Source organism: Bombyx mori, chromosome 8, assembly GCF_030269925.1.
Source record: "Bombyx mori chromosome 8, ASM3026992v2".
Lineage (NCBI taxonomy): Eukaryota > Metazoa > Arthropoda > Insecta > Lepidoptera > Bombycidae > Bombyx > Bombyx mori.
This window is the reverse complement of record NC_085114.1, coordinates 11,475,874-11,503,830: the sequence shown is the minus strand read 5'-3', so window position 1 is coordinate 11,503,830 and position 27,957 is coordinate 11,475,874. Positions and strand designations below refer to the sequence as shown.

Sequence of the window (27,957 nt, the reverse complement as noted above, 5' to 3'; positions counted from 1 at the left end):
TATTTCCGCCGTGAAGCAATAATGCGTTTCGGTTCGAAGGGTGGAGCAGCCGTTGTACTGTTAAAACTGAGATTTCGAACTTATGTCTCAAGATGGGTGGTGGTATTCACGTGGTTGATGGCTATAGGTTCTGGTGATCACTAAACACTAAGGGAGCCGTGAGCACGTCCATCCTTTATTTTGGACAATTAAGAAGTTGTCCAAACTAAATATAGAGTGGAAGTGTGCCGAGAGGCAGATAAAATATTAGGTAATAATCCGAGAAGCGGTACAAAACAAGAGCGACCGGTGTATTTGGTCTCGACCCTGCAGACTGGTTCTGACCCAGTGGGGTATCCAGGGACACCAGTGGCATCGCCTAGGTGGCCTGACCGGACGCCGTACCGAGACGGTCGACATTCCAGAGCCTTCATTTCGCTTCGGAGGCTCCGTCGGCCGGGCGTCCTTGGGCTGAGCCGCGCGTCTGGTTGCAATGTTGATCGCGGTAGGTTGTTGCCCTTGTAGGCAGACGAGCATACGGCCCACTTGATGGTGAGTGGTTACCGTCGCCCGTGGACTTCAGCAATGCCAAGCCGCTGCCTAAAGGGGTACTGACCTTAGGTGCGATCGGACTCTTGGGCGAGTGCAAGGGATTCGTTTAGTTTAGTGGGTAGGGCCCTAAATACCATCCTTGGGCCCACGGTCCGCTCCAACATTTACGGACCGTCTAGTCCCAGATAACCCACTCGCCCCCTAGGCGCGGGATCCTCGTAGGACGTTCGGCCAGCCCAGCACAAAAAAAGAGGCTACGAAATGCTTTTGAAGAGTTTCTTTGCTCCTGTACACCTGCCTTCTTCAAGAAGAGTGGTGAAAAGTTACCGCTGGCAGCGTGCATCGATATCATATGCGTGTATATATTAATAATTATAGAAAAAAAAAATTAACATTCTGTTCTAACTAAACGACAAATTCATAGATAAAGATCTAATATCGCGTTGAGTTAACAGATACTGATTCATAACACGTAAGCACCTCAAAGCTACATGTATCTCAAACTTTCATAATCTTCACAACTTTTTGTACTTTTTTATAATTTCTGTTTTCATTCCCTGTGAAGAAATGGCATTCGAATAGAAGCTATTATGTGCTCTACAATGAAAACTAATCAACAAACAAGGTCAAGTAACATACAAAACAACAAAATACGTCATACGGAGAATTTAAAATTTCATTTTTTTTACGATGTTGATTTAACTTTCAAACGGCTATACAGTTAGTGACCTCAAAATAACGAATTCTTAATAAAATATCACGAATAGCATAAATTACTATAATTTTATTATTAATGTATATATCGCAGAATGGGCCGATATCTTCTATGTTTTTTAACATAGTGGGCCTATGGCGGGTAGCCGTGAGAAGAGCCAAATTGCCCAGCACGAAAAGATGTATGTTCACTCTTGCAGGCAACGAATGTTTCGATTCAACCCGAGCGATGACACCTCGACTCTGCCGAAGCGCACCACCCGAAGTGACCCGATGTATAACGAGTATTTTTTTTTTTATTGCTTAGATGGGTGGACGAGCTCACAGCCCACCTGGTGTTAAGTGGTTACTGGAACCCATAGACATCTACAACGTAAATTCGCCACCCATCTTGAGATATAAGTTCTAAGATCTCAGTATAGTTACAACGGCTGTCCCACCCTTCAAACCGAAACGCATTACTGCTTCACGGCAGAAATAGGCAGGATGGTGGTACCTATCCGTGCGGACTCACAAGAGGTCCTACCACCAGTAATTACGCAAATTATAATTTTGCGGGTTTGATTTTTATTACACGATGTTATTCCTTCACCGCGGAAGTCAATCGTGAACATTTGTTGAGTACGTATTTCATTAGAAAAATTGGTACCCGCCTGAGATTCGAACACCGGTGCACCGCTCAACACGAATACACCGGACGTCTTATCCTTTAGGCCACGACGACTTCAGTTGCAGCTCATATCCACTAGGCTGCGCGATTTCGCTTCGTTGGACGTGTCCGGAAAAGTGAAACTTAGAACTTATGACTCAAAGTGGTTGGCGGCAATAGTGTTGTTGATGTATATGGGCACCGGTAATCACTTAATACCAGGCGGGTCGTGAGCACGTCCAACCAAGCCCGCAATAAAAAAAAAAACGGCAATCAAAATCGTGAAATGTACATGTGTACTATTTTAAAATAATTTACCGATGCACAGATCCGTAGATTAGATCCACAGATAACATTTCATTGTACGACGGACATTTTAAAGGAGTATTACATATACACCGTTTTAATATTACAGTCATTAATTGTTGAAAAGATATAAAAAAACATAAAGTGTACGACGCTAACAAGTAATTAATAGTTACTAATAAAATTTTATGGGAACCATGGCATTCTGTAGATGTCATGATAAAGCCTAGCATCAAATTGCTACGTGTCGCTTGGGGCTTAGGGAAATTAACCAGCTTTTATGTTAATAAGATATTAAAACATATAAATACACTTTTGACTTTGAGCGCGTGGGAAATTGAGCAATAAAAGAATAAGATTTTAAATATTATGTGTTTTCATGTGTATCTTCATTGTTTGTGCTGCAATATTGCATTAGTGAACATTGACATTTAAAGAAGAAGTTGTTTTAAAAAAGATCGAAGGATTTCAAAAATTAAATTCGATTAATTAAAATTTTTATAATATGATAATCAATCGTCATTACATTGTATAAATATACTTTTTATGGGACGATGAGAAGATCTTTGATAAAGTATTTGACGTAAATAAATCATGATAGAAATCAAAAAAAAATTGAGCAATAAAAGAATGATTTTAAATATTATGTGTTTTCATGTGTATCTTCATTGTTTGTACTGCAGTAATGCATAAGTGAAGTGACATTTAAAGAAGTTTTTTTGAAAAAATAGAAGGATTTCAAAAATGAAATTCGATTAATTAAAATTTTTATATGATAATCAATCGTCATTACATTGTATAAATATTTTTTTTAAGGGACGATGAGAAGATCTTTGATAAAGTATTTGACGTAAATAAATCATGATCGAAATCAAAGAATGATTTTCTCGCAAGTCATGCAGGAAAATTAATCACAATAAGAGCATCGGGTGGGCAAGATGTGGTCGTCTGGCGCTCCGCGGTCAACAGCCTTGACATTGCACTCGTTACGTTTTGTCTTCACATCTTATTTGTATTCTTCAACATCATACATAATTATCGTCATTTAATGCAACGAAGTCACGTGTAAGTAATTTATCGCGATTATATTACGAATGGAAAGGAATTCGTGCTGGTTCAGGGTAAAGAAAATATTGTTCTCCGTATTTATTGGTTGATTAGTACGGTTCGAGCGTGACAATTTGGTCGTTTTATGTCTTTGTGGTTAATTCAAAAGCGACGCTACCGGGTACATCAATGAGGACGACCTCTTTGCTTCCAACTTTGTAATGCAGCTCAAATCTAACATTCAAAATCACAACGCAGGGTATAATTTAAACTGACGCGGCTACGAGACTCGAATGTAATTCGCAATTTGCAGTTTCTATTCTCACTTCCATATCTGTTCGAGTTCGTATCGGGAATCTTATTTTCCTGTATCACTACATAGTATAAAACAAAGCCGCATTCTCTGTCCTATGTATGCTTAAATCTTTCAAACTACGCAACGGATTTTGATGCGGTTTTTTTAATAGATAGAGTGATTGAAGAGGAAGGTTTATGTGTATAATAGCATCCATTAAATAGTGAAGAAATCAATAATAAATTACAGTTTCCGAAGCGAAGCGAGGGCAGGTCGCTAGTATATTATATGTTTGTTTGATAATGAGCTTGTTCGTTCAATAATTCCGCAGAAGTTACTGGACATGTTGTAATGAAGCTTTTCAATTTAATTGAGGTTAAAAACTACATTTATCTTATGATAATTACAAGAACTATTTAGCATAGTAAAACCGCATTTATTTATAAATAAATGCAATTAATGTATTCTAGACGCCTACTGCAAATATATTTGGATATTTTGTTTTAATGTTAATAATAGATGGAATCGCAGACATGCCTAATGTACAATTTTAATATTACATGTGTAAAAATGAATTGTTTTTTTTTTGTAATACATTCATTCACAAACCAACTATTCTCGTTGCAATCTTATATTGAGCGTGTATTTTTGTTCGGTAGACCGAAGATCCTAATGTCATTCTTTAGAACTTTTTTTTAATAACAATCTTATTATGAAAATATCGTTGGTACGATTCAGGTTTCTGTGAACTGTCTTCTGCTTCATGAAAGATACCGCTAGGCAATTAAGCTGTTTGTTGTGGTTGGCACTTCGAAAATGTTTTTCTGACATAGAGCCGATGTATTAAATTTGTCTGTGTCAACAAATATTTTTTATTTTTATTTTTATTGCTTAGATGGTTGAATAAGCTCACAGCCCACCTGGTGTTAAGTGGTTAATGGAGCCCATAGACATCTACAAGGTAAATGCGCCACCCACCTTGAGATATAAGTTCTAAGGTCTCAGTATAGTTACAACGGCTGCCCCACCCTTCAAACCGAAACGCGCACGGCAGAAATAGGCGGGGTGGTGGTACCTACCCGTACGGACTGACAAGAGGTTCTACCATCAGTAATTACGCAAATTGCGGGTTTGATTTTTATTACACGATGTTATTGCTTCACCGTAGAAGTCAATCGTGAACATTTGTTACGCACGTATTTCATTAGAAAAATTGGTACCCGCCTACGGGATTCACACATTTGCAGCTAAGTACCCGACGGCATACCGAGGCTTTCTAGTATTATCAATAGATAATAAATAAATATTAATCTGAAGGTAAATATATACACGTCATTAGTTGTTAATTTACAAACAAAACTGTCGGTTCTTTGCTACACAAAACAATGCTCTTCCGACGATCGAAAAAAGATTCGTTGCGGTTTTGACGCTGTGTTACGAAGAACGTCTGAGATAATTAGCATTCGGTATTATATACATTACTAAAGAGCAACACGAGAGTAATATGGCGGCTGAATAATATAATTTTATAGTTTAAACCTTGACTTGTTGCTTGATATTATATTGACATTTCTTCTTTTCTTTTTACTTGTTAAATTTGAATTTCAAGTATGTTTTCGTTAGGTATCCTTTTTATTTCTATTATTGTATTCCATCTTCGAGCCGACGAATTGCCAATGTTATGTACGCCGTTATTGTCACATGCATCAGGCTATAAATTAAATATTTTTATTTTCATTGTTAAATGTTTGTGATGTAGCAGTACTTTTTGTTAATAAATAAATAAACCTTCTATTCGCTTAATTCGGTACAATCTCAGGCTCTTATAACGCGCAAGCATTGTTATTTTAAATTTTCAGTATCCAATACAATGACTGTTTGAATGTTTCTCCTCTACGCATTCCTAAGCCATCCTATTTTTTTTGGTCGGTGAATGACCTCACGGTTCATTAAGTGCTAAGTGGCTATCGGAGCCCATAGACATGAACAACGTAAATGCCACACACCTCGAGACATGACTTCTAAATCTCAGTTTTTACAAAACAACGGCTGCCCCACCCTTCGAACCGAAACGCATTACTGCTTCACGGCAGAAATAGGCAGGGCGGTGGTACCTACCCGTGCGGACTCATAAGACGTCCTACCACCATTAAGGATGTGATGAAGTTGTTGTTTTAGCTTGATTCCTTCCAGGGATGGTGTCCGTCATAGTAACATGAACATACGATAAGTGACGTACGAGTAATTTCAAGAAATCAATATTTATATACAAAAAAGAAAATATATCGCATTAACTGCCGTCTGAACTAAAGTTATCGTGGCTTAAAAGATAAGACGCCGCCGATGTTCAAATCCCACAGGAAGGTACCAATTTTATTAAGAATGTACGTATTGAACCGTTCAAGAAATAATTCCACGGTGAAAGAAAATGTTATCTATCTATATATATAAAAATGAATTGCTGTTCGTTAGCCTCGCTAAAACTCGAGAACGGTTGGAACGATTTGACTAATTTTGGTCTTGAATTATTTGTGGAAGTCCAGAGAAGGTTTAAAAGGTAGATAAAATGCTCGGAATTAAATAAAAATAACAATTTTGTTTTTCCTTTAATGTGCCCCCCGTTGGACGGATTCATTTTGTTTGTTTTAAGTTTATTTTATACAAAAGTTTAGGTCTTTTATTTATCGGTTGAGGCACTGCGAAGTCTGCCGGGTCAACTCGTCGTGTAATAAAAATTTAATTCGCAAAAAAATTTACTGTGTAATTATTGATAGGGCGTATTGTGAGCACGCTGGAGTCGATAACCTTATCCTGCCTATTCCTGCCGCGAAGCAGACATAATACGAAGGTTAGGACAGCTGTTATACAATGTAATTGAGACTTCGACAAATGTCCCAAGGTGGGCGACGGTTTTACGTTGAATTGTCTATTAGCCCCGGTAACCTTTTAACACCGGGTGGGCTGTGAGGTCGTTAACCCACCAACGGAATAAAGTAAAAATAATAATAACAATGATCTTTATTATTTGAATATAATTAAAAGTACGGTTTGATTTAACCTTTTTTTTTTTTATTCTATCAGGCGTTCCGTATACTGTACAGTTTTCGTGATCACGGATGACTAAAAAGTTATTGATCGACATATGAATATTGTGAATTTAGTGTCAATAAAAATTTACGATCACAATATCCTAGTGAATTGTAGTCAAAAACTCCACTGCCTACATTTCGGTAATCCCCATAGTTGCCTTTTTAGACGCCTTCGGGAAGACGAATTCTATTCTGGGCCACCACGCCGAAAGGAAACCTTATAAATATGTAATATTATAAAATTCGTGACAAATAATTAATTGACATGACTAACTAAATAATTTAGTATAAATCGTCGAAAAAAAAAAAGATTATTCATTATCATCTGAAAATAAATATTTGTAGAATAAGACAAAATTGCGAGCTTAAATATTTTATTGATAATATTTTCCCTGTGAATACAGCAAAACGAGACGCGGAAATAACCTTCAAGTTATTACAGAACGTTTAGTTGAGGGACAACAAGACGTTACAGAGTTCTGCTGTGACTGTTTAATTTGTTCAAAGCCACGGCTGCAGTGTGTAATGTAACTACGCCTGGAACATCCGGAGGGCAAATGAGGATATTTTTAGAAGTGTCGGTACCATTGGCTTTTATTTTAATTCGACATAGATCGTTAGCTAACGAGCTGACTTAACGCACCTGCTTTCGAACAGAAATTGGAATGATTACTTCAAGAAAATTATACAGGTGTTTCATAATAGTTTACGACGGCAGGTGAGAATTTCGGGAAACGATTGAGTGGTCGAATTACTAGAAGGTTCCCTAAATATTTCAGAATTTTTCGAAATTCGTATTTTATTCACCTCTCAGAATTTGTTTATTGCCATTGTCTTTTATGAATATCTATAACATCACTTATGCAAATTATGTCCTTTTTCAGGAGAAAATTCAACATCTTAATACAATTATTATTATATAGTTCTTTTCGACTAAAGAAATAAAATGATAATATTTAAACTACAACTTTAAACGTTATTATTAAAAGCAAACATCTCACTAATCTATCTCTATATATAAAAATGAATTGCTGTTCGTTAGTCTCGCTAAAACTCGAGAACGGCTGAACCGATTTGGTTAATTTTGGTCTTGAATTATTTGTGGAAGTCCAAAGAAGGTTTAAAGGTTAGATAAATATGAAAATGCTCGGAATTAAATAAATATAACAATTTTGTTTTCCCTTTAATGTCCCCCCGTCGGACGGATTCCTTTTGTTTGTGTCTTTTATTTATCGATTGAGGCACTACGAAGTCTGCCGGGTCAGCTAGTTACTATTAAAAAATGGATTTTCAATAAGCGACATTATAGCTCTGTATGTGCGATATGTTACATTAAAACAGAACAAACAATCTGATGAAGCTTCAGCAGACTTTCTGTAGACAATCAGGTGTATGTATTATCGTAACGTAATAAAATCCCCTCAAAACTTAGACGTTTTCTGAATAAACTTAAGCATTTAACTCTCCCGATCGAGATCACTTAGTAGAATTTCTAAGGAGTCATTAACGTGTAAATTCATTGCCACGGGCTGGTTTCGCTGGCGCCGGCAATCGTCTTCACCACATAGCTGTTTATAATCTATTTAACTGTACATAAACCTGACTAATAAATATTCGTAGCTGGTGTTTTGGATCGATTACCATGTAAATAACAGATAATAATTTAATTGGCATAGGAGGAAGACCCCGTCATATTACAAGGATAGCCACATGGTGTGTGATAGGAGCAAGACAATAGAGTATTTCTTAATTCAAATATACATATATATATACTTAATAAAAAAATAAACTGCGATTCAAAATACTGATGTTTAATTACCGTTGATGATTCTAAGAATCCTTGACGTCAATTAAACTAGTGTGCAAAATCGATTTGAAAAATATTCAAGTAAGTAGAAAAAGAATTCGGACAGGTGTAATTCATTTCTAACATAGAAATAAACAATTATACAAGAAAAATAATGTAGCTCTTTTTTGTACAAGCATCAGCATTTGAGTGGGCCCATTAAGATCGGATTCGATTAAGATTGAAGCAAAAAATACAGCTAATTCGAATACAGCTCGAACGATTCGCGGAGACAGTTTGGTAAACCCCAAAATTGGTAATGAAGATTGAAGACACAAAATTAAATAATAAAACTTCTTAGCTTTTATTTATGGTTTATGTGGAGATGTATGGAAATGGTAGTGCAAGGTAGAGGGGGAAGAGGTCGACCGAAGAAGACATGTGTGTAGCGATATGAGAGAGAAAGGAGTGAGTGTTGAGATGACGGCTGATAGAAGAGAATGGAAGAGAAAAATTATCTGTGCCGACCCCACCTAGTGGGATAAGGTGGAGAAATAGAAGATAATTTTATAGGTTTCGGTATGCTATTTAAAAACTGTATTTAGAGATACGTAATGTTTTCATTTTTCAACAGTGCAATACAAGATTCTGAGGTAAAGCAAAGTTATATTAGTGCTTAATGTTGATCTTCAATAAAAGCGGACGCAAAAAAATACGCCCATTTGATTAACGGACTTCGATTTGTTTCCTCATTTCCATTGATATACCTGCGCAGAATCAAATGTAACTAAGTTTCATATCAATTCACCCACTTCGACAAAGCGGCACGACACAAGAACCCTCTCATCGTGGCCGCCGGTAATTACATTCCCGATCCTGAGGACAGAATGGAAAGCAGTCGACGTCGCCCAAAACACGTCATTTCGGATCCTCCCGATCCACTAATGGTGCTTTTAGGTACCTCAAGCACCCGTCATCGTTCTCGTCGAGCCCGTCGCCTGCGACGAAGAGCTCCACGAGTAAATTAACCCACAGACACAGCCCACTAAGTTTCTCGCCGGATCTTCTCAGTGGGTCGCGTTTCCGATCCGATGGTAGATTCTGCTCTTGCTAGGATTCGTGTTAGCAACGTCGTCAGGCTTGAGCCTCGTGAGCTCAACTACTAGTTAAAGTTACGCTGAAATAGCCTCTCAAGGCTATGAGCTTAGGTAGGAAAAAAAAAATCAATTCACTATTTCTCCTTTCTAATTTAATTCCTGTCCCGGTGTTTATATATGTAATTTAAACAGAACAAATTCATCGGGTACTTTAAAATGCCGTCAAGAGTGGAGATCACTCAAATGAATCCAGTAATGATAACTACTTCCGAGACGTTTCCTTGTCCTCACACTCAATTTTAATGCGTCTCATGACTCATGCTTAATTTTTTTTCCTTTGAGATCATCAAAAACAAAAATGTTTAATTGCAGATACTACGGAAGTATTTCGAAGATCTTGAAAATAAAACTGCAGCATGTTTACTGCGGATGCACGATAAATCTCGTGTTGATTTATAAAACACGTATTGTAGAAAATGTTGTGAATTTGAATTGTGAAATTTTAGGTTAACTGGAACAGGGTTTACGAAAATATGCATTTATTTAGGTAGAATGATTAGGAATGGAACGTATGAAAGGAACGAGCCGTTAAGGTGTGGTGGGTAAGAGAAAAGGATAAGAATAGGAAAAAAAAAAAAGGAAATCAAAATAGCCAGAACGAAGGATAGAGCATTGCATAAAAAGGTGTCAATTGTTTTAATTATTATAATAGGAAAGACTTCGGATAATCTGTATCTAAATACGTGAAGCAAAAACTTTGTACACCTTTTTACTAAAACTGCGAGGACGGAGGAGTATGAAATTTCTTACACTTATAGAGAATATACAGAAGGAGTGCAGAATGCTAATTTATTATTTTCATTTTAATTAAAAAATACATTTAAAAAAAAACTTTACACACACTATCATGTGCTTGACACAATACATACATATAAATATATTCTTTGTTTATTGTCAATTGTCAAACTTTTGTTATTTTTTAAAGTCTGTGATTAAATTGAGAATAGATTGATATTGTTTGTCTTTAATGTTATTATTAAAGAAGTATAATAGTGTTTGAAAATATAACCATAATAATGTTTAAACTTAATTATAGTCGAATTTCGACTACTGCGGGACCACTAGTTGACAATAAAACTACAATAGTGAATCAGTTTTATTTTATGCGCCACGATCCCAATTCTAAATATTACCCATATCAATATAATGTACACGCCATAAATGCAATATCGTCTTTTAAATAACTAAGATTATTATTTAAAATTGCCCTGTGATTCTCTATTTTAAATATGAAAGTTTATAATATATAATATTTTACAATATAAATTTAGGATGATTAATAGTTATATCGTAAATAATCACATTTTAAAGATAAAATCAGTGAACTATTATTATAATATAACGCATTACCGAGACAGATATTTATTAATACAAGGTAATAATCAAATCGTCTTCGATGATAGATGTGTAAGCACCGGGAACCGAGCTAGACCCAAAACAAATAACAGCTAACGGTCCAGTAACGGGGAAAACCGGAATTCAGTAGTTAACTACCAGATTAATTTATGAACGATCTCAATGTTGCCACTATATGTATTATAGATATTTCATACCAGACTTAAAATTAGTTTTCTTCTACACGGAAACAATTTAGTACCTACCTATTCCAACATAAAAGAGGTTTAGAACGATTTTTTTATTGTTTTTTTATTACTTAGTTGGGTGGACGAGCTCACAGCCCACCTAATGTTAAGTGGTTACTGGAGCCCATAGACATCTACAACATACATGCGCTACCCACCTTGAGATATAAGTTCTAAGTTCTCAGTATAGTTACAACGGCTGCCCCGCCCTTTAAGCCGAAACGCATTGCTGCTTCACGGCAAAAATAGGCGGGGTGGTAACACCTACCCGTGCGGACTCACAAGAGGTCCTACCACCAGTAAAAATTAAAATTAAAATCAAATTAAAATAATTCAAACATGTTTGGTTTTGTGATGAATTTATTGTTGTTTCCGTAATATCTATTTCTTGCTAGGAAATACAAAGAGAATTACTGTGGACAACAAACTGATTATCTATCTAGTTCTACTCATGTCCATTAACTGTGTTTTAGTGGAATAGACTCACAACTCGTCTTTCGATGGCAATCAAAATAATTGTTCGAACAAATCTCTTAATTTACCATGAATGACCTTGTGTTTCTCCTTTCTGTTTAGTTAATTAGTTTTAACGTATTTTTAAATACTTTGTCCATTATGTTTGAGAAACACGTGCCACGAAATGAAGGGGAACTGATGGCACAGGCTGCTTCCCCGTTGTAATGATTGTGACCTTTGAGAAACGCAGCCAACAGACATATTTCTGCGGTTTTACGAAGTCTCCGCTAAGAGTCACAGTCGTTGTCTTATTACATTGGGGCTAATTACGAAACATTTAAAACATTTCAAATAAAGAAAGAATTGTTTGTAGTAGTACTACACTTTTTCAGGATTGAACTATCGAAGCGAAAAAAAAACTGAGGAACCAATGAACTATATGCGTGTATTTAGAAAAAAAACAAACAACAGTGCCGAATTATTTAAAAATTACATCAATATATCGAATAAATTTAATAAAATAATCCCGCAAAATTTCGTCATTCAAAATAACCTCTTTCTTCTCGTGCGAAATAAAAAAAAGACATGTGCTAAAAAAACATATTTACTTATTTAAATAAAGCTTAAACAAGATACGGGTATTAATTAAACGCTTCACATTTTGTTCTGTGTGTACTCACACACATTTCTAATTGGTTCAAGAATTTATAACAAAAAAACAATGAAGTCACATGTACATACGTATCTATGTCATTTATAGATTAACGTTTGAAAAAATTACAGCACGTAGCTTGAGTCTCCGGTCACCCGATAACGTCGAGATGACTGTAGGTTCGACTGTAACCGCAAATCTACACGATGTCGGGTCACATTGGCCAACTTGATCATGAACCAGTCAGTGTGAAGCCAGAATAGCCCGTCGAGGTTACTGGCAGCTAGGCAGGCAAAAAAAAAGATAGAACTCTCTGCGTCACTCATTGACGTCAGTAATACCAGAGGAATAGACAAACCTAGTTATGGACTCTGAATCATCATTCTTATTAAGTAACGACAGGAAATACTGTGCAGCCAAACTTTATTTATACTCTGTATTCTGTACCGTATGTTCCATGGGGAGTGCTCTGAGGAATTGTTCGAGATGATACCGGCATCTCGTTTTTACCATCGCACCGCCCGCCACCGGAGTAGAGTTCATCCATACTACCTGGAGCCACTGCGGTCATCCACAGTGCATTTCCAGAGATCTTTTTTGCCACGTACCATCCGGCTATGGAATGAGCTCCCTTCCATGGTGTTTCCCGAGCGTTATGACATGTCCTTCTTCAAACGAGGCTTGTGGAGAGTATTAAGCGGTAGGCAGCGGCTTGGCTCTGCCCCTGGCATTGCAGAAGTCCATGGGCGACGGTAACCACTCACCATCAGGTGAGCCGTATGCTCGTCTGCCTACAAGGGCAATAAAAAAAAAATATATATATATATTGTTAATTTTACGCAACAATGTGATTAAAAAATCATCGTCGCAATGATATTTATGTTGACGAAATTAACCTGTTGATGGGTTTCTTTCAGCACTATGGTCATACTCGTAGAAGAATAGATACGGGATGTATACGCATAATGTAAAATGAGACAAAATTTAAAACACAAAATAAATAGTACAATAGCGGCTGACACACTCAATAGATACTATAAAATCAGTAAATTTACATAAATGTAATGTGTGCATTTTTAAACTTTTTTTTTTGTTATATGTCATACACTCTATACTATTTTATAACCCTACGTGAATTAAAAATGTTAGGTACATAAGAGTTTAAAAAAAGCTTCGAATCTCCGTTCCATTTTTAATTTATAGACTTAATGATCATCACTTCAGGACAGTTCAGGACTGAGCTTAGATCAGAACACTGTATTTTTTACATTCCTTACTTACATTATATTTGTTTACGAATTTCTAAAAACTGTAGGTAATATGTTTTCAAATGACCATCCTCAGTCATTTCTCTTCAATAAAAACTGTATTAAAAATATTTTAACACTTTACATTAACATTTTAACAATATTTTATTTAAAACAGATAACATTTTTCGTTTAATCACATAAACTGAAAAATTATCGTTTTAGTCAGTTTGAAATTCATAAATCCGCAGACTTTAAGTTTATTGGGTCAGTTTTACATCGAATTACATTGCCTGCTATACAGAAAAAAAAACGTAATCGCCGGACTATGGAACACGATTATTTGTCTTCTACCTACTGTGTGCTACCGTCATTTTAGAGAATTATCCCAATGAACTCTGTATGAACCAAACGATAAAAAATGAGATAAACAAACAGTAAACATTGAAAAGCTTTTGTCAAACAACGTAAAATGTGTGTTACCTACAAAGACACCAACACACTCACAATATAATATTAATTATATGCACACTAATCATTATAATGTGAATGTACCTTTGTTTTCTTCATTCATTAATTCAGAATAATCCTTAAAGTAAACAAAAAAAAGTTTAGTTTTAATTTTTATTGCTTAGATCGGCGGGCGAGCTCACGGCCCGCCTTATGTTAGGTAGAGCTTATAGACTTTAAATAACGTAAGTGTCACCACTCACCTTGAAACATGAGTACTAAGCCTCGGTTTTTTAGTATAAAGACTGCCCCTTTCTTCAGACCGAAAAGCATTACTACTTCAATGCAGAAAAAGGCGGGGCAATGGTACCTACCCGTGCGGGCTCACTAGACGCCCTACCACCAGAAAAAAATCAGGAATTTAAGATACCCATTTACTTATTACCATAACATCAGCTATAATTGAAGCAGAGCAGGTAACTACATACCCGATCCTGCGAAAGGTAAATGGTAAACAGTCGACGTCATCCAAAACACGTCATTACGGATCCTCCCAATCCATTAAAGGTGCTTTTAGGTACCTCAAGCACCGGTCATAGTTCTAGTCGAACCCGTCGCTTGCGACGAAGCGCTCGGCGAGTAAATTATCCCACAGACACAACCCACCGAGTATCTCGTCTTCTCAGTGGGTCGAGTTTCCGATCCGGTGGTAGATTCTGCAAAGCATTACCCTTGCTAGGGCTAGTGTTACCAACGTCATCAGGTGAACCCCCCGAGCTCACCTACTCATTTAACGTATCTAGTATAACCCCCCGAGGATACTAGAATAGGTAGGATATAAAAATAATAAGCAGAGTACATCAAAATATTTACTACCCGCAAACATTAACAAAAATCATTTCTGCCATTTGATTCTGTAGTGAACTTCCTCGGTGTTTCTTGTGCGTAATGACAAGTCATTCTACTTCGTGACTTGACCGCACCATTAGCGATAGTAACGAACAAATCGTAGACTCATCGGCCTTCCTTAGCAATGAAAGTGTTCAAAATCAGAAACAGTTTTAAAACCGGGTACCATAATCTTTTGTTATGTAGGCCTGAATTGTTTAACTGAACTAAAATACCCGCTTAGTTCTAATACTTGTTTATATTAGATTGCACGATAGATAGCCTTTGTGACGCACGTTTATTTCAAACTTCTTCGCAAATATACAATAAATTAAGAAAAATCATACATTGGTGGATTTTTATTTTAGTATAAAACATCGTAAGCGGATGAATTTTCAACAAACAAAACGTTCATTAGAAAACGAGTTTCAATAATACACATTAGGTACAACCGAAAATAACAAAGCCATAGAATTATTATGATGTGACCAATACGTACTGACATCAATACCGCCGCGTACATTATTTAAGTGTCACGAATATGATAATCAACTTCAGTTTAAACAAGAACAATATTAAAAATTACAATCGTTACAGTCGAATTCTTATTAGGAAATATCTGAATTGGTCACGTCCAAGTGGAACTGGTAATGGTTAACATGAAAACAAATCATGCTAGTTCGGTAACATAGAATAGATACAAAGTTAAATAAAATAAACAAGCGTTCTTTTAAATTATTTCTGTGACTAGGAAGGATCGTGTTATCAACGGTTTCGCTTAAATTTTCAACATATTTTGACGTTATTCATCATTGGTATTGTTCTGCAAATGAAACCGACGTAACTAGAGGACGTTATGAATAATATCATATCGTCGATGATTGGCGATTGCTTATACAATTCGCTAACAAGAACGTGACAGTTTTTTTTAACATTTATGCGTATCCGATCTGAATGCATGGGTGCCGAACCTCGTTCCTGATTAACTTGGGTTCGCAAACGAAGATTTGTGGACGCAATATGAACAAGGCTTTATATTTGAATGTCTAAAATAATAGAAACGATAAAATTTCGAACCTGAACCAAAAATCGTCATCGCCATGCGCATCGTATATGTTACCCAGTTTGTTGAAAAGATGACGAGTAACCTTAAATAACTGCAAAGGAATACCAGACTGATAAAAATAATAATGACCATCAAACAGTCGAGGTTTATCTCATTTCTCAAAAACGAAAGAAATATAAAAGTGAACATTAAAAGGGAAATTCTTTTAGACGTTTGAAAACATTTGCTAGTCTAATCAAGAGCCTTGACGAATCAACAAGAATGATAGATCCATGTAACCGATTGCGAACCGTGAATGACATTTTTAGTTTGTCGCCTAAAAACATGATTCCGACATAACATTTTTTGTCTCTAAACGAATCAAATGAACGATAATAGCTTAACATCGCATTAATTAACGTTACCAAGCAATTAATTCGTTTCTTATGGCTTCGATAAGAGCCACGCAATTCTGACGTACGCCAATATATATTTGAGGAACTGAAACAAATCGTTTGCATGACGCTGCCTTCTTGTAAATGCGTCTTAAACAGGAAGATTGCTTTGTAAGAGCGTGAAGAAGATGACGCCAGTTTGACGGTCAGTTACATCATTAGGTACTTACTATACATAAAAAACAAGAAACGTAAAATCGACTTATGTGTATCACACGCCATTAAATTGAGATCGAGGTCAAGGATTTCCACCGGAAACATCTTAATGTTCTCAAAAAAAAAAAACGAGGAAAACCCGCAAACGACCCGATTCACATAAGATAACATTATTGTTTTAGATCCCGATAAAATGTTTTTTTTTCCTACCTAAGCTGGTGATAGCCTTGGGAGGCCATTTCAGCGTAACCTTAACTAGTAGGTGAGCTCGCGGGGCTCAAACCCGACGACGTTGCTAACACGAACCCTAACAAGAGCCGTGCTTCGCAGAATCTACCACCGGATCGGAAACGCGACCCACTGAGAAGATCCGGCGAGAAACTCAGTGGGCTGTGTCTGAGGGTTAATTTACTCGTCGAGCCCTTCGTCGGAAGCGACGGGTCCGACGAGAACGATGACCGGAATAAAATGTACTATGTCACGTAAAATACGAATTCGAGTCTTGGTTTTTTTTTATTGCTTTGGAGACGAACGCGCCCACGGTTTACTTTCATTACATTATTCAGATCGCAGTCTAGTTCGATAAAAGAATCCAATAAAAGTTTTGATTATTTTCTTTCTACAGCATTACTTTAAACATTCATTAAGCTTTTATTAAATTTATTTCCAAACATTTACACAAAATATTATTTAAATAACCTAAAAGTACATATTATTATCCGCAACACGCTTCGTCAAGCTTATCCATTTAAGAATCGACGGATCAGCAGTTCTGAATTACAGATTGTATTAAATTGTCATTTATTTTCTTTGGGCTTCGCTAGTTTAACATCGAATACTTAAAAAAAAAACATTTTAATTTCGTCCTTGACGTGACGAAAACTGTAACGGTAACTCGAAAAACTCGAAAATAATATAAAGACAATCAATAACGGGAAATTAAGCCATAAAGAAATTTTCAATAATACTATAAGAAATGAGTTAGAATTAGATGTTAAATTTTATTATGCCATAACTGGTCATACGGATTTGCTTCGTGTTTAATAGTTACCGATGACTGAAGACACCGCCCACATCGTGATTGTGGCAGCCAACCTTAATGTTTAAGACGAAAGATTTAAATTTCAATTGCATTGGGACATTGGCTGATCTATCTTGAAAATCGAAACACACGATTGCGACAAATTTGCGTAGGACGGTGGTACTCATAGGTTCGAGCTTACTGCATGATTGCTCTATAAGATACCCTAGTAGATAATTTCAATATATGTAAAACGCATATTTCTAAATCATAGTCCATGGAAGACACTATCTGGAATTATATATTTTTTAATTATACATAAATTTTTTTTTTTTTTTTTCAATGAAGCTCTTAATCAAATTAAAGTTTTAAATACTTCAGTAACGACCTAAAAGATATATGCTTTAAGTGATATTTCACTTAATACGTGACATTTATATTTCTAATTAAAAGTGCGTCTTATATGGTATTAGAATCAACAGTTCGTTGTTTTTCATTGAATTTCTAGTGGTAGGACCTCTTGTGAGTCCGCACGGATAGGTACCACCACCCTGCCTATTTCTGCCGTGAAGCAATAATGCGTTTCGGTTTGAAGGGTGGGGCCGCTGTTGTAACTATACTGAGTGAGACCTCAGAACGTATATCTCATTGTTTTTAATTGAATTTCAATTAAGTTTACTCCATTCAAATAACTAAAGAAGTTTCTTTGTTATGATATTTTTTCCAAATTTTATACTTAAAATGGCTTTCCTGTAAAATTGCAAAAATATCGCTTAGGTACACCAAATAGTCGTTCATAAATCGTAAATTATATAGCCCCTCGATATATAATTTAGGTACAAACATAAGTCCTGTTTATCGGCACGATTTTATTCTATAGACTTTTCATATGACGTTGATTTGCCATTCGCGTATATTTTAATGGCGATGTATGAATAAATGAGTCAGCGTGGAAGTACACAGTCGACGGTACTCGCATACAAATGGCCATATTTTATTTCTAACTTTAGCGTAGCAAGCATACAAGGCGTAAACATTCCTTTTTAACCGACAACTAAAAAAAAGAGTACTTTTTATGTAGGTTTTCGCGATTTCGAAAATTTCAAAACAATTAATAGATAATTTTTGAAGGATAATGGTAAAAATACTATAGGACTAAGTAGAGTGAAAATAGTAATTTGAAATTTTTAATTCAATATTATGGACAAAAATCTGTAACTACATATTATTATTTCATAATGATATACCTAGACAAGCTGGAATGGAACACGCGACATACATAGCTACTATATCAGATCACAACCGCAATATTAAAATACATTTAAAACATATATTATGTATATGAATATATTAAAAAAAATCTACTATTTAAAAAAAAAACGAATATTTAAAAAAAAATGGCATGCCCTCTGAGTTTCTTTTCAGTTCTTCTCAGGACGGAGGTTAGTTTTTTTGAATTGGCGGTAGTTCTTTTTGACGTTCAACAATGTACTTTCATTTATGTTGATTAAAAATTTTTTGATTTGATTTGATATATATTTGACAAAACGTATGTATTGTATGTAGGTAGTGCTTTTTTGGTTATCGCGAGTCGTATTAAAACGACTTTTACGCTTTAATGTTGTTTAATGTTGCCTTTATTATTTTTATTTCGAATAATTTACAGATTTTGTGAGCACGGACGACGACTAAACTGTTGTAAAAATAATTTAAAAACCATTTAAAAAAAAACAATTTTGATTCAGATACGATAAGAAGATTTGTCTTTTTGGGTGTTTTTTTTTTCTACCTATGCTGATAGTCTTGAGAGGCTATATCAGCGTTACCCTAGCGTATAGGTAAGCTCTCGGGGCTCAAACCAGCTGTTGGTAACACTGGCACTAGCAAGAACAGTGCTTAGCAGAATCTACCACCGGATCGGAAACGCGACCCACTGAGAAGATTCGGCGAGAAACTCTGGGCTGTCAGTGGGTTAATTTATTCGCCGAGTCCTTAGTCGCAAGCGACGGGTTCGACGAGGGCGATGACCGGGGTGTTTGTTACTAAGTCACTCAAAAATGGCTGAAGGAGTTAGCGATAAAATATAAAATTTGTACAAATGTAGTTAATGAGAAAACGATTGGGTGACATCGCGGGGCTCCCAGTACATAATAAGTTATGTACAGAAAAAAATATACAATCACATCAATCGTCTGTCGTGAATAAGTGTTTAAAATTCGTCACACAAATATTCACAAAACAAAACATTAAAATGTTATTGACGTTTTTCCTTTGAGTATTTCACACGTGTAATCGCCCTTGTAATCAAAACAAATGTAAATTGAAAGCAAAGCATCTCTGTGAATGAATGAACACTAGGTACCTATATAGGTACATTTTATATATACGAAAATGCCCAGGTATTCATTATGACGTAAATATTTTTGTAAGATAACAATCCAAAAACTCTATGGATTAAAATATAATTTTACATTACAGAATAATACTAACAACTGCACCACCGAGTCAGTGAATATTTACGTTATTCTTAACAATAATTAAAAAAAAAACTTATACAAAACAATAGCGCCCATTAATTAACACGGCACTAAGAGAATTACGCGGCAGGGATGTTAATTACCAATGTTGTTAACTCCAACGTTTTTAGGACTTGACATTTTAAAATGATCGAAGCTTCGCATGGAATGACTCGGGCCAGTGAGCCGTGAACGTTTACCAGTCGAAATAATTCTTTAGCATCTTGAACCAGCTGCGTTTGAGATGCACAACATGACACCGGACACTTGTTTGACGCAAATCGAATGACATTCATCTTTATCCAGAGTTCTTTTCAATCAAGTGTTATCGTGAGATCGATACCTACATGACAATAAAACTTGACTAATTTGAAACATCTACCTAGTCTTGCCATAAATACTGAGACAAAGGAAAAAAGAATTCTATTGCAAATAACATTTATTACTTTTACAGTGTGTTAGTTTAATACATAAATATAAAACAATTTAAAGTATAAAAAGCTTATTCGAAGTGGTCTCCATTGGCTGCAATACAGTCCTTTAAACGTTGAGGCCAGTTATCAATAGAAGCACGCACTCTTTCCATGGGAAAAATTTTCACTGCCATACGTACGGATTGTTTTAAGGACTCCCAATTATCATGGCGTTTAGAGCAAGCCGTACTCTCTAAAACTGAACATAAATCATAATCCAGCGGATTAAGATCGGGACTAGATGATGGCCAGTCTTCAGCTCTGATGAAGTCCGAAACGTTCGTTTCCAACCAAGACTGCGTAGACCGAGCTTTATGACCTGGCGCCGAGTCTTGCTGGAAGGACCATTCTTGATTATTGAACATAGTGTTGTTAAGGGGCTTCACTACCTTCTCAAGAATGGTATCTTGATACACTTGTGCTGATGTTTTGATAACTTTTTCACAAAAGTATGACTCAGTCACTCCTTCATAGCTAATACCCCACCAAACCATCACTGAAGTCGGATAGTGCCCACGTTGCACTCTGTCGACTAATTGGGAAGCTTCCTCAGAGCTTTGAGCATAAATGCGGTCATTTTGTTTGTTAACCAGTACGTCTCTTATAGGCTGCAAGTCATAAGTCATCTTTTAAAATACGCGACATGGTTCTAGGTGCTATCTTCATCTCCCGAGATAAAATCTTTTGCTTTCGGACAGGATTTCTTAGAATTCTTTCCCTTACTGCTTTGACCACCTTTTTCGTACGAACACTACGTGGATGGCTAGATCTTTTTCTGGCACAATCAGAGGAGGTCTCATTGCACCTATTAATAGCCCGATACACAAACAGTTTACTAATACCAAGCGTATGGAGAGTTTTAAATATTGCATTTGGCTCCATACCTACTTTGTGTAATGCAATCACAGCGATTCGATTCTCTTTATCACCCCACTCCATTTTAATATCGCAAAATATTGTACAATGTATTGGCGCCAAAATGAGAAAACTCAATGAGCAATCATATAAAAATGACAGATTCCAAATTCAAATGTAATATTTTGTTTATTTTTAATTGTAACAGTATTTATGGCCAGACTAAGTATTTGAAAATTTTGTTGCTTATCACTAGCATCACCATTTGAATGATTATGTGACAATAATATGTCACATATTAGTGCCATATGATCGCATAGTTAAGCGCAATCTGAAACTTGGGCAGAAAAATACGAAGATATTAAATTACATTGACTATTTTTTTTTTCGGCTACAACAGTCACTGGATTATTCAAAAAGGTCAACCGGGGGCATAAAAGACAAACAATGTCAATAACACAAAAAAAACCTTCAGAATGAGAACTGCGGCTTCTGTTAGACGCGCGAAGTATATTGTCCGTTACAAAATCGATAATTTGCACAACGAAAACAAAACAAAAAATCGCTGGTAGTAACAATTAAACATTCCGAACGGATCACTTATACATACCATCTTAATTCATTGTGCATAAATATCGAATGAAATAAAGGCCCGTTTACACATGTGACCTTTCTCCTCGGCTCACGATTGGTGGCATTTTATATTCGAACGTGGCTCAATATGTAATAAAAGCGACACGTAACTTCACTTTAAAAGTTAACAGTGATAAACGGTAATTCTAAATATACCTTACTTTCACATCATGCATTTCAAGGTCGGCCACAAAAAGTACGTTATAGTCTTATATTATTTTCTAAAACACGTTTCCTTTTATGGTCGCCACCATTTCAAACGATGCGTTGAACTTTTGATACACGTTATTTAAGTCAAAATGTTCTTTCTATCTGAATTCACTGTTATTATAGATTTTCTTGACTGAAGTTTAGAATTCTATGGTAATAACGGAACTATTTAGGTATTCGTTAATTTAAACAAGTAAACCTTAATTATTGTTAATAAAATAATGAGGCATAATCAGTCAAGTTTAATTATTATACAATGTATCTTCTGACTTATGAAACTTGAAGTTTTTTTTCCTAACAATAGTACCATATATTCCTCTTTAATTTTCATCCTTTTTATCCTATTATTCATCAAACTCAAGTGAATTTTTATCTTAAATTGGCAAACAAACGGACGGCTCTTCCTGATTTGAAGCATTTCTAAAATTAACGATTATTTAACAAAACACTGAAAATCTCAACTCTATCAAAGAAATAATCTACTTACGCTTCAAACTTGATAATTTCATAACACCAAATATATTGAAGGTTCAGTCTGTCAGTGCCTTTTGTGGAAAAATGTCATGACCTATCATTATTTTAGGTACGAATCTGTGGAATAGTTCAGTAGGAAATAAAGGAAAAGATGTTCAAGATTCAGTATGTCTGGCAACCGTTTGGAACAGCCTCTAAATATTAAGATTATAACCACTATAACTGGTGCACGATGGCGCGATTTAAGATGAGGGGCCCGGAGTCACATACCCATATCGTTTAAATGATTTCCGAACAGACAATTATCTATTAAATCAACAAAATTTACAACAGTCATCTACGACCAATAATAAAGCATTAGGAACGCCGGTAATTGTTAGTGGAAAAAAACTGAACACGACATTATCTAAACTATAAAATTAGTTTTGACTACCGCGAAAATTTAAGAAAGAAATATGGTTGTGGCTGTGCACTTAACAACTACCAAAGTCAATTTTAAGTTCAAGTCTAATTGGCTAGGGACTTCGTGAGAGCTGTTAATTCTCGAACCGGTATTAAACATATGCCTTTTGTCAGCTGGTGGTATTATCCTGTTTGACTATAGAACCCGTAAGCCGTGTTAGGCACGTCAAGTTAGTAATTTACATATATACCCATAAAAATATACTTTGAAACCTACGTAGGAAACTCAAAAAAGTAAGTATATAAATAAACACAGAAAAACCATTGCAGTAAGGTACCTTTTCCAACTGATTCTTTCGTAATCATTAACAAGCTTTATTGTTATAAATAAAAGATTTTGTGAATGATTATTTTCCATTTCTACAAAAAGGAAATCTCAATACAAGTAATCCATCTATCTATATATATAAAAATGAATTGCTGTTCGTTAGTCTCGCTAAACCTCGAGAACGGTTGGATCGATTTGACTAATTTTGGTCTTGAATTATTTGTGGAAGTCCAGAGAAGGTTTAAAAGGCGAATAAATATGAAAATGCTCGGAATTAAATAAAAATATCAATTTTGTTTTCCCTTTTTTTTTATTGCTTAGATGGATGGACGAGCTCACAGCCCACCTGGTGTTAAGTGGTTACTGGAGCCCATAAACATCTACAACGTAAATGCGCCACCCACCTCGAGATATAAGTTTTAAGGTCTCAGTATAGTTACAACGGCTACCCCACCCTTCGAACCGAAACGCATTACTGCTTCACGGCGGAAATAGGCGGGGTGGTGGTACCTACCCGTGCGTCCCTTTGATGTGTCCCCCGTCGGGCGGATTCCTTTTGTTTGTTTTCAGTTTATTTTATACAGAAGTTTAGGTCTTTTATTTATCGATTGAGGCACTACGAAGTCTGCCGTGTCAGCTAGTGTGTAATAAAATATAATCTTAATTTTTAGGTATCAGCGACTATTTTCCAATTTCGATTAAAGAATTCATAAAAACAAGTGATATAAACACTGTAGTTAAAAAAATTAAAACTATATTTGTATTATTTTTTATAATTCTTATTTTCGTAGCAGAGTTTATTAAGGGTTAGAGTCCCGTAGTTACCGATGATGGAGTTAATACATTTCTGTGTCTAGTTTACGTTTCGATTACAGTCAATTATAAACAAAGAGCGGATATGTAAATAATATACCAAAATACAAATTATTTATAGTATCGGTTTGAGAACACAGGCGGTGCTACTCCAGTGAGTCCAGTGTGCTTAGTGCCAGTTTTTTAACGTTCTCGATAGCGTAAAAGTTAGCTCATATTTGTATGGAATGGGATCGTTTGCCTACGTTTGCCGCTAGGGGCGCTGTTCCAACTGCATACAGAATTGGGTTAACTTTTACGCTATCGAGGACGTTAAAAAACTAGCATTAAGCACACAGGAGTTTTGTTAACCCCTGCGAATGTTCGAATCGCCGTCTTGTTTCTTTGGGATGTAAATATTGTACTAATCTGGATTTACATATTGGTCCTGTAATATTCTATTAAGTAAACCTATTGAAGTTTCGGTTACATCCGAACAAAGGCCTATCGTATTTTTTTAAACACGTCAATGAAATCATCGACTGAACATTTGGGAAAATGGACAATGTTATTTAGCATTCACTCATACTCAAACTTTAAAAAAATATCACTTTCCATAATCACGTTAATTTAAATTTACAAATGATTCATGTTTAGATAAAAATTAGTAAAAGCATAGGCTTTGTTATCAAGGCTGAATAGACAGATAAGTAGTCATGTAAATTATGTAGTGAAATAGGTCATTAATCTATATAATAAACAAGTATCTTGCGAACTTCTTATTTAGTCTGTAAACATAATGAAAAGATAGCGAAATTGGAGGATAATTTTCAACACAAGTAGTAGTTAATAGGTGTTTATGTCTGTGTATATAAACTATAAGTTTTGTTTAAAAAAATCTACCTATATTTTTTTATGAATACAAAACTAATTGCTATAGGTACATATTATGTGTAGGTCGGTCACTTGGCAACGGCTCAACTGATTTTCATAATTTATTTTTCTGTATATCCGAAATTATCAGAACAAGGTTTGTATGAACTGGTACTGGAACTTATACTGTGTTGGGACATCCTGTAAGTCCCTACGTGTAGGTACCACCGCCCTGCCTATTTCTGCCGTGAAGCAGTAATGCGTTTCGGTTTGAAGGGTGGGGCAGCCTTAAAACTGAGACCTTAGACCACATGCTTCAAGGTGAGTGGCGGTATTTTCATTGTAGATGTCTATGGGCTCCGGTAACTACTTAACACCACATGGGCCGTGAGCTCGTCCACCCAACATATCAACAAAACTTTAAGAAAGTTTGGAAGTCTCCATTAGAAAATAATTACACGATTAGAGATAATCACAGTGAAGGGTCATCGGATTTCACTATTCTATCTGTATGAATAAAAAGGATGATTTTGTATTTGTCATATATGTATGCGTTTCCGAACCAATTGTGTATAGAACTAATCATCTTGGACAACTGTTGTTGGCACTCCAGCGAAGATTCAACATATGATAGTTAGCTTTCAGAAAGCTATATCTATACATATAAATAAAATTGGTTTGTCTGTTTTTAATATTGAAATAGCCGCTTTTCACTACATGCATATGAATATATATATACGGTACAAACACTAAAATAATATTTTTTACAATTTTTGTCTGTCTGTTTGTTCCGGCTAATCTCTGGAACGGCTGGACCGATTTTGACGAGACTTTCAATGATAGGTAGCTGATCATATAAGGAGTAACTTAGACTTTTTTAAGACTAGCTTCGCATTGCGGCGTCACCCGTGGTACGACAATAACGGCGGGTAACTTCGCGGGACTCAGCTATCAATAATAAAATTTAATGTTTCCGAAGCGAAGCGAGGGCGGGTCGCTAGTCTATACTAATATTATAAAGAGGAAAGATTTGTTTGTTTGTTTGTTTCGAATAGGCTCCGAAACTACTGGACTGATTTGAAAAATTCTTTTTCCATTAAAAGCCGACATTGTCCCTGATGAACATAGGCTACTTTTAAAAAAAAAAAAATTATTTTATTTTTTTGGTTTCATGTGTGTTTTAATGTTTCCGAAGCGAAGCGAGGGCGGGTCGCTAGTCTTTCATAAAATTCAAGATAGTCACAGCGCAGCGCGACCGGTTTTTACTAGTTACCTACTTAGTATACTAACATATTTATTGCACCTTAGAAGCCCAACGATTTTTTTAAGGTTTTATAATTAACCCTTGTCGAAGCCGACTTTAGCATGGCTATTAAAAATTGTCGGTGATGATTACCAAACTGAACATATTCCACGTTACCAACCAACATAAAATTATGTAAATCAAATAAATAATATGAACTCCAACAACCTCGAGTAACCAATAACAGGTTAACACACTCGTGATAAATGCGCCCGGCAAGTTGTCAGCCTGGTATTACAACTGGCTATTTCTGCCCGGGAAATCATACATTTCGGTTTGAAAGGTGGGATAGCCTGTATTCATGTTACGAAGTCTTTGGCTTTCGTTAAATACAGCGTTGATTTTGAACTCATCTACTCATCTGCGCAATTGCACTCAAAAAATCAGCCACCAGCCGGCACGTAGGGTACAACACTGCACTCAATTATCTACTTATAAGAAAGGAAACAGCTATTCTCTGCATTGTCTCGCTGCGGGAACAGCCGCCGGAAATTATATTATCATAACCCTGCGCCTGCAAAATCAACACGCATTTCCCGATAACCACACCCAAAAAAGTGGACTATATTTTTTACATAAGCCTTTCCCTAATTCGTCAGGTATTTTAGGTCGCCCTCTTTCAATTCACGCCAGTAAATTATGCATCACAAGCCTGATATACAATTTCACTTTACTGTATGAGCTCATTATGAAATAGCCTATGCGAAAAAATGTATTTGATGTTTGACGGATTTTACACGATGACTTTAAATTTTTTTTTTTTTTTATTGGCTTTGTAGGCAGACGGGCATACGGCCCACCTGATGGTGAGTGATTACCGTCGCCCATGGACTTCAGCAATGCCAGGGGCAGAGCCAAGCCGCTGCCTACCGCTTAAATTGGATGACATTTTAGAAAACTTGCGTACTTAAGAATAATACTTGGCATTGAATAACAAGTTTACTAAGTACAATTGAAATACCTAGAATGCTTATTTTAATTAAAAAAAACCTAAGAATTAATGTGTTAAACAAAGTCGGTAACTTGCTGTTTTATGCATATTCAATTACAAAGAATTTGTAACGTGAAGCTTAGAACCTCCAATTCCTACAAGTAAATCATTTGCTTCGGCTTATTTAATGATATTGTTAAAATACTGATGGTCAACCTTGTTATATTACCAACTAGCTGACCCGGCAGACTTCCTACTGCCTCAATCGATAAATAAAAGACCTAAACTTTTGTATAAAATAAACTTAAAACAAACAAAAGGAATCCGTCCGACGGGGGACACATCAAAGGGAAAAGAAAACTGTTATTTTTATTTAATTCCGAACATTTTCATTCATTTATCTACATTTTAAACCTTCCCTGGACTTTCATAAATAATTCAAGACCAAAATTAACCAAATCGGTCCAGCCGTTCTCGAGTTTTAGCGAGACTAAAAAACAGCAATTCATTTTTATATATATAGAAGAATAGAAGAATTTATCTACCTTTTAAACCTTCTCTGGACTTCCACAAATAATTCAAGACCAAAATTAACCAAATCGGTCCAGCCGTTATCGAGTTTTAGCGAGACTAACGAACA

The 27,957-nt window shown here is 35.8% G+C and overlaps 1 protein-coding gene across 1 annotated transcript in view; it reads right to left on the bottom strand.

The window, feature by feature from the left end:
- Positions 1-27,957, bottom strand: part of LOC101737700 (serine/threonine-protein kinase S6KL) — a 65,534-nt gene that overhangs the window by 8,957 nt on the left and 28,620 nt on the right. The window lies entirely within an intron of this gene.